The sequence below is a fragment of the Sabethes cyaneus genome, chromosome 1, assembly GCF_943734655.1.
Source record: "Sabethes cyaneus chromosome 1, idSabCyanKW18_F2, whole genome shotgun sequence".
Lineage (NCBI taxonomy): Eukaryota > Metazoa > Arthropoda > Insecta > Diptera > Culicidae > Sabethes > Sabethes cyaneus.
In genome coordinates, this window is record NC_071353.1 from 2,060,371 (window position 1) to 2,076,208 (window position 15,838).

The window sequence follows — 15,838 nt, forward strand, 5'->3', positions numbered from 1 at the left end:
AAACGGTGTAGAATTACACCGCGCTTTGCTGACCGAAGTCGGCCGCTTGTCGTTCGACAGTTGATGGAAGAAATGATCAAATGCTGACGCCGATTAATTGTTGTTGTTTTTTTACTATCCGTGTCCATTCAACCGTGACCGAATGGATCTTTATTAGCATTATCCTCGGAAGAGAAGTAATTCAGATGAAACGAAACAGGTTCTTGTTACAAACCGGGTGGGACTGGCTTGAAGTAAGGGCGGCGCAAGAAAGAAAATAAAAATCGCTTTATGATCGTAATTAGAGATATTACTTGCGGTTAATGTCTGTATTTATGTCTGTGTTTTCAAGATAAAATCATCATTCGTAGGAAAAAATACGACCGGTTGTTGTACTAATTCTATTCTTGTTCTTCTGATTTGATTCTTCTAAAAATAAGTAGAATATTTGATGCACCCGCAACAATCGGCGTAAAATTGCTATAATGCGTTTCCGAATGGTTTGCGAAACTGACCGAAACCGCGGCGCCAGATCGTTCTGAGATGCACAACCCGATGACCCAGATTAAGCAGGGCTGCATACGTAATTGGCGGTTCTCGGAAATCACCGGGAGCAGCTGAAAACAACCCGTTTGTTTAGACTTTCGCTTGTCCAATTACTCATTTCATCAACATGGCGGGGTATGCGAACAGTCTGGCTTACTTCAGCACTTGGATTGGCTTGCTTACTGCGGGCCGTGCCGGCAGATGATCGCGAATTGACACGGGAGCCGGAGGAGCAAAGTGTTCACAGATCATTCCGGCTGCCGCGATCTTAGTCGGTGGAATGTGCGACGCATCTTCCTTCCACACACCGAAGCAGAAGCTGGTGCAGCAAGCCGTCTGCTGATTGAATGGAATGCATTCTCGTTGTAACGTCTCGCGGAGGGCATTTATCAAATCATGTTTTTTTTGCTCTCAGCCCTTCTCTTCGTCGGTGGAAGAGGAGGTGCATCCATCGCATCATCAGTATGAACGGTAAAGATTGTTTATCTTGCAGTTTAGCGTCAGAAACATGCGATATGCGAATCGAAGATTTGCTAACCACCAGTAGCAGCAGTATTTTTGCAGGTTGAATTGATTATGTGTGCTGGTTGGGCGGGGCCCAATGAATCTTGGTTAGGAAGGCTGCTTAGTCACGCTACAATTACTGTTTCTTTGTTAATTGAGTTAAGATACCCAAATAACAATTTCAGGCTGATCAAACGCTTCTATAGCTGGTTTTATTCAACCTATGGCTGAACTATGGTTTAGGTTTAGAAATAAAAACCTTTTTCCAGCTCTTAAACATCTACATCTGGTGATTTTATCATGCTTCAGACTTGTTAAAAGCTGCTTTCGAAGCTGCGATGAAGCTTAATAGAGGCTTTTGCGCGTTTTTAATTATCCAATTTGCGCAATGCTGTCAATTCTATTTTTAGAACGAGAAATAGTTTTGCAATATGCTCTCCCAGGCGCTTAATCAACGTCTCATCAACCTTTATGCAGCCAAAAAAAATCTATTTTGAAATTTAAAAAAAAATGCAATGCGTCATTTTAATTTTGCCGTGAACATTATCGAACGTGATATTTTTAATTTCGAATAACTTTAATTAGTGAGCTAATCAAAAATACATGTCCTTTTTCGGAAATTGAACCCGCCATCTTCTGGTCCATAGGCACTCACCGTATGGTCCGCCCTATCTGCATACGCAGAACAGACAGTGGGAAAATCTTTACACCTGAAGCAGTCGATAATGTAGATAACAGACATATATTTTTGGGGCCAGCCGAATTGCGAACTTCTGTGATCAGACAGTATGTGTGCTGTAAGCCGAATGAAAACTTGGTAGTAGTTTGTAAAGCCACTTTAACGCCCTTAAGCAGCCTTAAAGTAGTCTGAAAGTTGTGAGTCTAGTGAAAGCTTCTACTCTACATTTTAACACCTTTAAGCAGTCGTAAAACGGCTTGATGTTCATGGCTGCTTAGAAGCGGATTGTTTAGCAGAAAAATCCGCTATTAAGCCTGTTTATCAGCTTTTGAGAGAGAGCTGATTTGAAGAACTTAAAGTAGCTTAAACATCGCTTGTTCAAACACCATTTAAGTGCTTGCTTTATGCAACTTTGATCACCTTAAATCAACCCGTAAACAGCAATTGCTCTTGCAATTCAGCTACCGGTTGCTACTTGGGTAGACTTTTTCTGAACATTTTTTACAAAATTTGAACATTATTTTGTCTATTTCTCTTTAGTTCCAAAATAACAACAGAAATATAACTCCTGAAATTTGGGTTAGTCCCGGCGTAGTGGTTAGCATTCACGCCTCTTACGCCGAGGACCCGGGCTTAAATCCCAACCCCGCAGAAGTCACGAATGATCCAAAGCTGGTTAAAAAGACTATAATCTAAACAAAAAAAAACTCCTGAAATTCCTAAAAAAAACTACGGGCTTAAAATTTTTCGAAAAGGAATGAGTATAAATGCAAGTTTTACGCAAATTCGGAGGAACTAACTTTATTTTATGGTACCTTACCTTACCACAATCCTTACCTCTTTCTTAAATAATTTTCGCGTCAAGAATTCATATATTGTTTCTTGGCTGTTCTGTATAGACATTTTTTCATAGAATTTATATAATCCTCAGCCTCATCAGAAATACTGATCATCATTTTCAGAATATAGTTTTTTTTAAAACAACTCAATATATTTTCGGTACACTTTGCAGATCACTGGATAATTTTAACTGTTATGTAACATCATAAATATAAGAGGCTTATGTCTGTCGCCAAAACGAGGGGCGCGATATGTTTTTTCGTGGTAATAATCGCCCACATTAAGCAAAGACTCAAACCAATCACACCAGATTACATTCAAGACGAGCAAAAGCAACGTAGTTGCACCTCATAGCGTTACATAGCGTTAGCGTTACATAGCGTACCTCCAAGCTCTCAATTAGACGCGAGGCGACGCGCGGGCGTCTATTTATATAGGCTAATGTCTGTACCGAAAACCAGATCTCTGACAGGATGTCATAAGAGGCTTATCGGTAACTTCAAACAGGTCCCTGACAGGACGTCATGCTTTCGTGGCAATGGGTTGTATTCTGTCACCTCACTGGTCGACTGCTGGACTGCTTGATTGCTCAACTGGCTGACTAGACTGCTCGACTGGACTGGTCGATTAGACTGCTCGATTTGATTGCTCGACTCAACTGCTCGTCTCGACTGCTCGAATGAACTGCTCGACTCAACTGTTCGACTTGACCGCTTGGCCCAACTGCTTGACTAGACCATTCGATTCGACTGTTCGACTCAAGTGCTCGACTAGACTATTCGATTCAACTGCTCGACTGAACAGCTTGATTTAACTGCTCGACCCATCTGCTTGACTCGATTGCTTGATTCGACTGCTCGATTCGCCTGCTCAACTCGATTGTTTGTCGCGATAACAAGGTCGGTGTTAAATCAGACCGGGTCAAGTCGCAAAATTTTAAAAAATAAGACTACAGACTAATCAGATTACATAAATGTTGCAAACAGCCAGAGTTAGAAGATGATTTCGAATGCAGCAAACTTTTAATGCGTTATTCTCGAAGTCGGAACTTTGCCACTCGGTTCTGTCTATCTTTCCACCGACTATATAAATCGATTTGCGGCAGACAATAGACGGTTCAGAGCCACTCACACCCGCCTATAGAATCAACACAATGGACCTGTGTTATAACAGTCTTTGTCAAACTACTACCAACATAACAAAAAAAGTTTGTTCCAATACGTTGTGTAGTTACTGAGAAAAAGGTACATAAAGTTTGAAAATCGTGGTTTTTCAGGAGCGGCGTTTTATTCCGTCGATGTTGTTCTACGCCGCACTGGAATGCTTATGTGTATGATCGTTTTTCGGCCACTTCCCGTAGGATCATTACAAAATTAGTATCAAAATAAGCAGAAAAGACTACAGAATTAAAATCTGAAATAAAAAAATAATGAAATTTTGAGAGGTTTCAGTCGTTTATGTCCCCTTAAATAAAATCCAATGCGACCATAAAAACTATTTGTTTCAGTTTCCGGCTATGACTCTTTTATGTACAACATCTTAGAGCTATATTATGCAATATAAGAACTCAAAGAACTAATACAAAGATTTAACATCTTCGCAAACACTGGTCAAGGAAATGTGTCCACAGTTTTCTGAATTCTGGACAGATATTTATCTCTTCCGGATCGTAAGATTCGGGCTCAACTAGTAACTTAATAAAGGAACCGTACCTGTAAAGCAAAAACCAAGTGATAATTTTAGTATGATTAAGATGAGCTCATACAGCATTCCAATCGACCGACCTACCAAGAACTCCACCGAGCAAAGTTTGGTAAATAAATTATTTCGTGTTTATTTAGGTACCAACTTGATTATATTCGCCATTCGAAATCGAGTTTTCGAACGCAAAACAGCACCAAATATAAACAACGACTAATACATTCGCGGCGGCGGTGGCGCTCCTTCGCCGGGTTGGCACTGAAATCGCACCTCGTTACGGATTTACTTCGATCCGGCAGAGATTGGTTTTGGCGCTCAACCTAAACGATGACGAAATTAACGCGCACCGACGATGATGGCGTGGATGACGATCATAGTTTTCTACGGCCAGCGCGGGGTGTCAATATTTGAAATTTGAGCAAACTTTATAACTCTGCGCTGAATCGGCTGCCAGCTATTTCAAGGTGATTTGCATTGTAATCGTAAAAGATCTTACAGTGTATAAGAGACGGTGGTCGTAAATCACGTAGCACTCCTCGAAACATCGCAACGACCTTTAACGGTTGGACAAAAGGAAAAACCATCGTACTCTGAGAATGAAACTAGCAATGTGAAATTACTATCATTAAACCCGCAGCAAACGGTGGAAAATAGGATGAAAAACGACCTGCTAACTCGCGACTGGACATTACCATGATTATGCCTGTTTCGCACAGTGCACGGGAAAAAAAACTGCTCCCATACCGTTCAACGCTTTCGATATGTTAGCACTCAGCCGTAATTAAATGATATGCCTATAATGTTTCCAATCGTCCATCAGCAGCAGACAGACAATGGCCCAGGGTGTACTTTACGTAGCTCTTGATGGAGGCAAAAAAGAAATAGAAAATGAAAAAGGAAACAATAATTTACCTGATTCAATTTGCACAACATTGAGTCAAGCCCGCGCTGGTATTGTGGGAAAATGGAATAATTCGGCCACACGTGATTCGGTTGAGTTACAACCGAAAACCCCCGACAGCATACGAATATACAGCTCGGATAATCAATCCAGACCTAGACGGAATTAAAATGAAAAACTAATTAGATATGCTGCAAAGGGGCTTTCGTTATTGAAAAAAGGTTTTCACTTGAGCCGGTAAGTGCAGCTTGAGCCGAGGTCATCGAGTGTGGGAAGTGGAGATGCTTTCACTGTTGTTCGTATATTTTGGTTCGCTCAATCGGTGGTTAAGGGTTTTTGGGGTAGATTACCCCAAAATTACGAACCAAAAGTACTTTTTTAATTAGTTAATTTACCCAATGTAAACGAGAAACCTAAAATATATTTTCACTTTGTTTTAACCTGCTCGATTTCGCACATCAATCCAACCGCGAAGCGTCATCTTTGACCGGTTTTAAACTATTTCATCACTATGTCGGTCACTATAGGAAAGCGTGATTTTGCAAATTTTCGAAGCCGGCTTAACAGCTTGAAACAGTTCTTATTTATGTTGATTGAAATTCCACTCCACGCGGTAGCAGTTCGGCCCATCGACTGTTTTTGCCATCGACGCTTCGTAAATATTAATGATGATCGCATCGTATGCAATAGTTGGCGGATGGAGGAGGCATCCGATCGCCGAAACAAGTGCAAAGTTTCGCTCGGTTTTTGTTTTTCGTGCGCTCCATTAAAATATTTTCGCAGACTACAGCGGCTTAAGAGGGGCATGAGGCAAGACGCCGTTCATCTCCAGGATTTACTAAGTAAACGATCTGTACCGCATGTATAGGCCGCAGTCATGAGTAGAACGGGGTTAATTGTAGGAGCAGAGGTGCTACCGTTTGTTCAAGTTCTATTGATGTGAAGTACATATTCGACCGTTGCGCTAATATCATTGACTACCACTCTGACTTTGACGTGAACGCGCAAGGCTAAAGCTATCACTCCGGCGCTGTACAGAAGGAGGTCACAATGAAGTGATTCCTCGAAATAACACATCTCGAGAATTATCCAGCCCAGTCGGAGGATATTGCCTTTGCTGAAGAATATCCATAAAAAACCATGTGCTCTGCAGCAATGGAATGCAGCGTGTGTGCAGCACATGTTACTGATTGCCGAACGAGTATTACTATTTACCATGTTGCAAATTGGTACAGCACCCTGACGCTTACCGTGGAAATTTTCCAGTTGGTTTTTAGAGGTTGACTATCAGATTGAATTAGAGCTTATTTTCGGCAAAGAGGAAATAGAAATACAGGCCGCATTCGATTATACAAAAAAAGCAAAGCCTTAGACTTAAACGTCTTTCTAAGACTTAACCGTTCTTTATCGACAGACTTTACAGCCGGCTATTAGAGTACAGGACAATTACCGGGCTAGTGCAACAATCCTACTGACTCTATCTAGCAGCACCGCCTAACCAAGATTCGAACATATGATGACTGGCTTGTTAGACCAGCCTCGTAGCTCGAAACCAACTGACCGGATTCGATTGTACAGGGTATTAGGTAGCTTAGTGCAGATATTTCAGGGAGTGATAGAGGATCATATTTGAAAAAAAAAAAATCCTTGTACGCATATGGTCAAATCTCACTTGTTACAGAGTTATTGAAAAATTTTAGTTTTCGGTCCAGTTTGTCTTAAATTAGCTCTGGTATAAAAACTATGCTCTATTCGGTTACTTTCATTCGAAAGCTGAGAAAATTGTGTACCAAAATTGGTTTTAAACCTCCTACTTAATGCATTTTAGTAACTTTTTAGAAGCGATAAGCTTTGAAATAAGTGTTTCTCAAGACGTCTTTATCGAATTTCTCCTAAAAATGTGTAATATTACTGATTGCTGTTATTCACCAAGCTGAGGCTCTGGTACCGTTTTCCAATTCATTCTCTGACGTAAAACGCATATCTCTTTTAGTTTCGTTGCATTTCATTTTAAACGTATCGTATTAAGTGTTGAATTAGTATCTGAAAACTGCAAGAATTCATACATCACGCATAGCACACTAGATAACCGCGTGCGATGAACACAGTCTGACACGAGAAACTGTTTTCCATATGCCGTGTCCGTCGCACGCGTTGATCTAGTGTGCTATGCGTGATGTATGAGTTCGAGCAGTTTTCAGATACTAATTCAGCACCCAAAACCACACGTTTAAAATGAAATGGTAACGAGTGTGAAAGAGATAGACCTTTTACGTCAACGAACGAATTGTAGAACGGTACTAGAGCTTTAAATTGGTAAATAGGTTTTATCAGTTTTATCACACACTTTTAGGAGAAATTCGATGAAAACGTCTTGAGAAACACTTATTTAAATGATTTTTGCTTTAAAAAAGTTACTAAATCTCATGAAGCTGAAGGTTTAAAAATAATTTTTATTACAATATTCTCACAGCTAGCTCACAGCTCGAATGAAAGTAACAAAATTGAGCTAGCTAGCATAGTTTTGTACCAGAGCTAATTTAAGGTAAAACAAACCGAAAACTAAAAATGTAACGATTGAGATTTGACCATATGTATTTGCTTATTTAGATCACCGTGACACTAATATTATTAGAACTTGTTGATTCTTTTCGGTGAAAATCAAACATAAGTAAGTAATAAGTAATTGATTTTCACCGAAAAGAATCAACAAGTTCTAATAATATTTGACCATATGTGTAGAAGGATTTTATTCGTCAATTGTGATCCTCCATCACCCCCTGAAATATCTGCATTCAGCTACCTAACACCCTGTATATAGTTTCCAATTTTCTTTGTTTTTTTAACCTGGGTTTATTCCGTGAAAATTGTGGGGGTTTTTGGGGCCAGGCATGTAGGGGTTTTTGGGGCCAGGGAATGTTCTTATGATGGTTAGGTCCCATACAAATGAAATACATATTTCCTCATAACTCGAGAACTAATCAAGCAAATGGAACCAAATTTGGCATGTGAAGGTTTTTGGAGGCAAGAATTTTTTCAATGGGGAATTAGGACCCCTCTCCACTTTAGACGGGGAAGCTCACATACAAATGAAATACAAATTTCCTTAATTCTAGAACTAATCAAGCAAATGGAACCAAATTTGGCATGTGTGGGGTTTTTGGGGGCAGGAATTTGTTTTATGATGGTTTGAGACCATTATAAAAGCACCATCATAGAGCATTTTCTTTAGAAATTCTTCAGAAATTAGTTTTTCATACTTAGCTTATGTCGGTTGCATTTTAGAAGAACATATGGTTCTAGGTGATTATTGAAGGACTCAAAATACACTTTTTTTATAGAAGATTGCAAATTTCTAGGACCTTTCCTTACAAAGTAATCGCATATTTAAGCTTTATTTTTCCTTAACTTAACGAGTCAAAAGGGATAACTTTGAAAGGAAAAGTCCTAGAAATTTGCAGTCTTCTGTAAAAACGTGTATTTTGAGTCCTTCAATAATCACCTAGAACCATATGTTCTTGTAAAATGCAACATGCGACATAAGCTAAGTATGAAAAACTAATTTCTGAAGAATTTATAAAGAAAATGCTCTCTAGTTCTGCACTCGATAGAGATAGAAATATGATTTCTTTAGCAAAGTTGTTTGCCTTTACATTTTCTATAACTTTGCCGAAGAAACCATGGGTCTATCTACTAGCACACAACAATGGACGTGTATCGAGCCTATAGCGAACGTGAAACGGGTGGTTAGGGACAAGCGAAACCCATACAAGTTTATAGTACTCGACTTAGGCTTTAATATGAAGTGCTGATTTCATAAATCCGCATGCCCCATTTTACCCCATGGGCTCGTAAAGCTATGGAAATTTATAGCTTGAATATGCGATAATTCAGCAAGTAAAGGTCCAAGATTCGCGGTCTTCTGCAAAACCGTGTATTTTGAGTGCTTCGATAATTGCCTAGAACAGCGGTTCCCAAATGGGGGTTCGCGAACCCCCAGGGGTTCGCCAAAACTTTAGTTCGCTGCAGAACAGTATAGGGAAATCCGTCAGGGGGTACGCGAACCGAAAAAAGGTTGGGAACCGCTGGCCTAGAACATTGTATTCTTGTAAAATGCAACTAAGAAAAGCTAAGTATGAAAAACCAATCTTTAAAGAAGTTTTAAAGTATATGCCCTAGAGTTCAGCACTCGATAAAGATAGAAATTTTATTTCTTCAGCAAAGTTGCTTGTTTTTACATTATTTACAACATTGCCGAAGAAACTATGTCTATATTTCCTAACCTTAAAATGTCAGCAAACACTAACTTTTGACAGTTTTAGATTAAGGGGGATATTTATACGAACAAAAGTGCTGTAATCCATAAATGATGAAATAAAAGCAAAAGAAACTAGGAAAAAGTTCCGCTTTTCGCCCTTTTGGACCACTGTGCGATGCTTGTATTGACTGCAATCTGGTATAATTTGTTTGAGTCTTCGCTTACTCCGCGCTAGGGTGTTTAATTTGGTCACTGATATCTGTCATCATTTTGTCAAGAATATTGTCATGTTTAAAACTCCAACTTCTTTTTCGAGCCCACAAGAAATCCTGCCCCGGATAAGAGAGTGTTCGTAAGGTGCACTCGCACCAGCTGTAATTTAAGTGGCACATGTATAGGTTTCAGGTTTATAAAAAGCGTGTAGAAAGCGAGCTGTGATTCTTACCCGGCGTCCTGTCGGGGGCCTGGTGGTGGTTACAGACAAGGCTCGTGTATATTAGGAGAAGATGTCAAATCGCATTGAGATTTTCCTATTTTCCGACGAAATTAACCAATGGCTTTTCTCCAAACGAAGTGTTCTCAGGAAAAGTAAGCTTGAAACGATCTAAAGACAGCTTAAAGAACCAAAATTATGTTGCAAAAACTGACGCATATTTTTCCGGAGGGAAAGGAATCTGTAGCTTTTCTAAGAGAAAATTTATAAGCTATTTTCTTTGGAAACAGGGAAAATTCAAACCCTTTTTTAAGTAAAAGAAATAGATATTTCTTTTGTTCACAGTTATTTGAATAAGTATACCGTAAGCGCGCCTGATTCCGTGCATGGTTCCTAAATCTGCGCACGCCAGATTTCAGTCAAACTTTCCAAATTCTTGCAAATTCTTAGCTTAAATAACACAAATATTTAGATTAGCTTAATCATTTTAACTCTTTATAACAGTATTTAATATGAGGTTTCATCTCTTATTTCAGGTAACTTTCATTGATTTCCTACGGCTTGTGATGTACTTGTAAGTAACTACTAGTTTTACGATTCGCTGATTCCATAGTTTGCAAATTACTATTAGCGCTTCCGTTGTCTGCATGACGCAATGATAGTAGTCAATGACGGATACTTAGGGCGATGACGAATAGTCAACGGTGAAGTACCCGTTGTTGTGCCAATAAATTGGCTATCGCCGGTTGAATGGCAGCAACCAAAAGCTTTTGTTTTCCACAACTGTATTATTAAGTTGTCGATACAAGTGCTGATACCATGTCGAATCGAAAATTACCACCATCGGACAGCACCGTGAATTGATCTGTCTTACCCCTAACCAAAACAGCTCTTCTAACTGAAACTGCTGTAAGGTCGCACTTAAAATGTAAATCTATTAACAGCTTCCCCTTCACCGAACGGTGAATGTTTAACGACAAATGGATGGACATGCAATAATTACATTAGCGAAAACTCGTTATCGTATCGCTTATGAACTGGCCGAAGATTGCAAACTTAGCTAACTAGAAGAAGGAAAAAAGAGAAGGCGTAATACAACGGATTAATTGACTCCTTCGTGCAGGCTACAGTACCTCACTGGTAATTTATCTAAGATCTGTGAAAATTGCAATTTTACATGAATTTGAATTATTTATTCAACCGTTCTTTCATCTCTAACGTTAAATTTTAAAAGTATTTAAAAATTTATTAATAATTCTAATTCGACTCTGAAACTTTTCGACTATAATTGAAGGTAACAGACCTAGCTGAACCTGCATCCCATTCATTGCAGAGAGGATAAAATAAACACACACTTCAACCGTTCACGTACGGTATGTACAGGCTTACTTTAGACGGTTCTCACCGTCACGGTACCTATACGTAGCTTATTTGATTAGCATTTTATTATTGGATCGCAGTGATTTAAGACCACCGCGATGCGGCGCCTTTGCCTTTGATATTTTAATTAATCGATCCGCAGTGAAACGAGATGTGAGGCAACATCCGTCCAATTCCAGTTGAGTTTAGAATACGGAGAGCGCCACCAACCGGTCAGTTCGCACCTCGTTTCAGCAGCGCGAGATTGATTGCACACTCCAAACGATTCTTGCACATTCCACGGTGTGTTTCGGTGTCTATTCGAACGGTGTGTTTATTCTTGCAAAAATATCGGATCGAATCTGTGTTTTTCTATACACATCACTGCGTAAATCGTATTACCTTAGGGCCCTGCCACTACCGTTGAATACCGGGTGGTCAACATGACCCTCAGTAGTCCAGATATAATCCGACCAAACGTATTTATGCAGTCCACTGAAAATAGAAAAACACTTGAGTTTGAGTGAAAATTCGTTGCTGAATAGCCAAGGTCAATAATACGGCACCCACATTGACGTAGTCGATTATGTGATGATACATAGTTCTATGTGTTGTGTAGTGGCTGGTGAACTAATCCACTCGACGATTGAAATATAAGTGCCTGGGAAAGAATACGAACTTTATCATTGGAAATTTTGTTTCAGTTTTTCTAGTGCTCGGAGCAAAAAATTACTTGCTGCTATTTGCTCTATACTTTAAACTTCAAACCGCTAATCATTCAAGCAATCGATCATGCAAACAAACACTGTCGCAATTCACACGCTTGTTCAGCGAGGGCAAGCTGCCCAGTTCAAATGGCTACCTCGACGGAAAGCTGTAGGTACCTACCTTGCAATACCCCCCGAGGGCGATTGTTTTTCTTGATTGGTAAGCAGCTACAATTATCAGCAATTATAATCGCGTGCAAATATCGACGGTCACCGGCATTGTAATAGAAATGCTGTTTCCCCAACGGATGACGGTGAGCATTACGGATTCTTCCGATTAACGTGTGTCTGGGAGCAGGTTAAGCTGGTTTTCGCCTTGCTCTGCCCGGGGTGGAAAATTAAAAATTGTAAGTGATTACGTTGAATTATGTTCTTGGTGCTAGATCGATTAGACAACGTTTTTAGTGAGAAGCATTTAAGCTATCAAAAACAATATTTAAAATTAAACAAATTTTGCATGACTTGTTTTGTAAAAAATATAATATTTACAAGGTTTTTCTTAACAATGAGGTACGTCAGCAAGCCCGTAAAATTCTAACAACTAACCAAATGTGCAAAAATCATCGCCATCGGCAGTATTTCGTCGACACGTCGTAATAATTTCTTAAATAGACAAATAACTAGGCCAAACGCTTACTCCCGTTCGTAAGCGATCTTTGCGTAGTGAACAACCGTACATTTCAATTTCAGTTGAGTGCCAATACCAGCGATCACGGTTCGGTCTGGTTTCCCCTGCCGTCGACGAAGACGACGACGACGACGATCACCCGAAGGGTCTCGCTATCTCCCTTCCCCTAGTGACCCGCGTTCGATCTTATCTGCCACACCGCCTACAAACGGGGAGACCACTCCAGTCGATTGGTGCCAATAAATTTATGAACTAATTGTTCAACCCGCAATGCAAGTACCCCCGGAGGCGCAGTACCCGATAGTTGAACCGCATGGGATCACGGAGCAATTAGAGTCCATTATTTACGTCTCCTCTTTCTATCGCAATTCCAGTGTGGTCTTCCATTCCCGGCTGTGCTTGAGTCTGAGTGTGCAAACAATTGACAGTTTTGTCACCATCGGAAACAAACAGCCGTCTCGAACATCGGTATTTATCCTCCCCTAACCTTGGCCTCTCAGTGACGTTTCCGAAGAATTTAATCTGCGCAGTTTCCGTTCTATTTTGGCCTTAATTACCTACCAAATGTCGTTATTTCTCTTTTTCTAATTCTGGCATCAATCCCTCTCAGTTTCACGGCGAAAATAAAAACTCATGTCATGTTTGGCATCATCCGAACAGCTGCTTAACTGCCGATGCGGCCGAGAGCAAAAGAGCAGCGAAATGTCACTGCCATCACCATGCCAACCTTTCCTGTGTTTTTCTCCACCCTGGCGCACTGCGAATGCAATTTCATCATTTTTTATAATATAAAATGCTAAGCTCTTCTTCACTGTCGCGTGACGAAGGGACTTAACAGAAATGATTGACTGTTAAACCTTAACACGGTCCGGCACGATCGGGGCGACACGAACGCACGATTATTAATAGTCGTGTCAGTTTGAACATAATGGTTTTGATCGTGTTATCTTAATTGATGAAAAAAAACTTTTGCGCGCAACAGTCACGCAGAAAGTATTTCCTCTGATCTGAGGATGACTGAATTTCGGTATTTTTGGGACGACGATGACGGCGACGATTGTTTAATAGAGGGCCTGAGAAGGGGACATCTGTTGTTGGTTAAGTCTGACGGTGTCTTAATTAAGTGCGGACATGATTTTACGGTATATTTGATTTTTCGAGTTGGTCTGCAGTTAACAGTCAGTGGTTTTGAAGTGAGGACACGAAGGGTTACAAGCACATATTTTCAGTTTTAAATTTTAAACAACAATGTCAAAGCTCATGTTCGCACTTAATTGAAACATATATTTTCGATTTTGCAGATGGTTCACATTTCATTGTTCATGGCCAGAAATTTCAAACCAAACTTTTAAACCACAAATCATCCATTCACACGTAGATAAATGTGCTGAAGTGGCAGCAGCGTTTTTTTCCTTTTCACGCGCGTGATCACGATGCACGGGGTGCCATAAATCTGCAATTTGTCGACTTGAAACACTCGTTAAAAATCATCGTCCATTGAGAGAGACCGGGAGCTGCCGAGCCGAACAATTATTGCCAAGGCCATCCCGGGACAGTACTGAGGTGGATATGTTCGTAATATAAAAGATTGCATGAGATCATCACCCGTTAGATCCGCACTGTCGATTTTGCTTCGCCTGGCGGCAAGCATCAAACGAGCATTACCAGGCGGCCTACATTGTTTTGATTTGTATCTGCCAACTGCCGACCGGTGTTACTTCAATCAACATATTTGCATGAGTAACTACATCGCACGCAACTTCAAGCCTATCTAATCGAGCAGGAGAATTCGCACTATTTATTGGCCGGCTCGCATGTGCTGTGCAGCCTGACGTAGGGGGTTTTGCGAATAGTGGCTTGTAGGTTCTAATTGATTTAAACGGTATTTCAGCTTCCTTTTTCTCTCATACCTCTCCGATGCTCACCATAGACCAAAGCGGATTGAATATTTTTGCGGTATATCATGAAAGCCGGTGCAACTTCCTTCTCGGAGAAGGTGGAGTAAAGTGCACCCGGACCTCTACGGGTGCAGATTTTTAATGTTGGTGGGTTAACTTTTTTCCTCTATGTGCAAGAATACTTTCTGTCTGTTTGTCTGTCTTTCTATTTGCCTTTCCTGTCTGCTTGTTGTATCTGTTTATCCTGTCCGTCTGTCTTGTCTGTCTAACCTGTCTGTCTCTCCTGCCTTTCTATCTATCCTGTCTGTCTATCTGTCCTGGCTGTCTGTCCTGCTGTCTGTCTTATCGGTCTATCCAGTTTGTCTGTTCTCTCTGTCTGTCTGTCCTGTCCGCCTATCTTACCTGTATGTCCTGTCTGTCTGTCCCGTCTGTCTGTCCTGTCGGTCTGTCTTGTCTGTCGGTTCTGTCTATCTATCCTGTCTACCTGTCCTCCTGTCTGTTTGTCCTGTGTTTCTGTCCTGTCTGTATAACCTATCTGTCTGTCCTGTCTGTCTGTGCTGTCTGTCTTTCCTGTCTGTCTGTCCTGTCTGTCGGTCTGTCTGTCTGGTCTGTTTGCTTTATCTGTCTGTCTATCCTGTCTGTCTGTCCTGTCTATCCTGTCTGTCTGTCCTGTCTGTCTGTTCTGTCTGTCTGTCTGTCTATATGTCTTCTCTGTCTGTCTGTCCTGTCTGTCTATCTGCCCTGTCTGTCTATCTATCCTATCTGTCTGTCCTGTCTGTCTTTCCTGTCTATCTGTCCTGCCCGTCTATCCTGCCTGTCTGTCTTTCCTGTCTATCTGTCCTGCTCGTCTATCCTGCCTGTCTGGCTTTCCTGTCTGTCTGTCCTGTCTGTCTATCTATCCTGTCTGTCTGTCTATATGTCTTCTCTGTCTGTCTGTCTTGTCTGTCTTGTCTGTCTATCTGTCTTGTCGGTCTATCTATCCTATCTGTCTGTCTGTCTGTCCTGTCTGTCTCAAATGTCTGTCTGTCCTGTCTGTCTTTCCTGTCTATCTGTCCTGTCCGTCTATCCTGCCTATCTGTCCTTTATGTCTTTCCTGTCTATCTGTCCTGACTGTCCTGCCCGTCTATCCTGTCTGTCTGTCTGTCTGCCCTGTCTGCCTGTCTTGTCTGTTTGCTCTGTCTGTCTGTGCTGTCTGTCTGCCCTGTCTGTCTTTCCTATTTGTCTGTCTGTCTGTATGTCTTTTCTGTCTGTCTGCCCTGTCTGTCTATCTGTCCTTTCTGTCTGTGCTATCTGCCTAACCTGTCTGTCAAATCTGTCTGTCAAATCTCTCTGTCAAATCTGTCTG

The 15,838-nt window shown here is 40.8% G+C and overlaps 1 protein-coding gene and 1 long non-coding RNA gene across 9 annotated transcripts in view; one reads left to right on the forward strand and one right to left on the reverse strand.

Moving 5' to 3' along the window:
• Nucleotides 1–15,838, forward strand: part of LOC128732797 (tensin-1) — a 183,790-nt gene that overhangs the window by 73,000 nt on the left and 94,952 nt on the right. Inside the window, exon 1 of one of the 8 annotated variants that reach the window (XM_053826190.1) lies at nucleotides 12,294–12,314. The exons of the other annotated variants lie outside the window; for them this stretch is intronic. The gene's annotated coding sequence lies outside the window, so the exon portion shown is untranslated. Of the gene's footprint in view, nucleotides 1–12,293; nucleotides 12,315–15,838 lie in introns of those variants that run through there. 8 annotated transcript variants of the gene reach the window in all.
• Nucleotides 11,048–12,035, reverse strand: LOC128732799 (uncharacterized). The gene is made up of 3 exons (XR_008411838.1): nucleotides 11,934–12,035; nucleotides 11,771–11,861; nucleotides 11,048–11,695 (listed from the first exon to the last, which is right to left on the reverse strand). It is a non-coding gene; the product is annotated as an uncharacterized LOC128732799 (long non-coding RNA).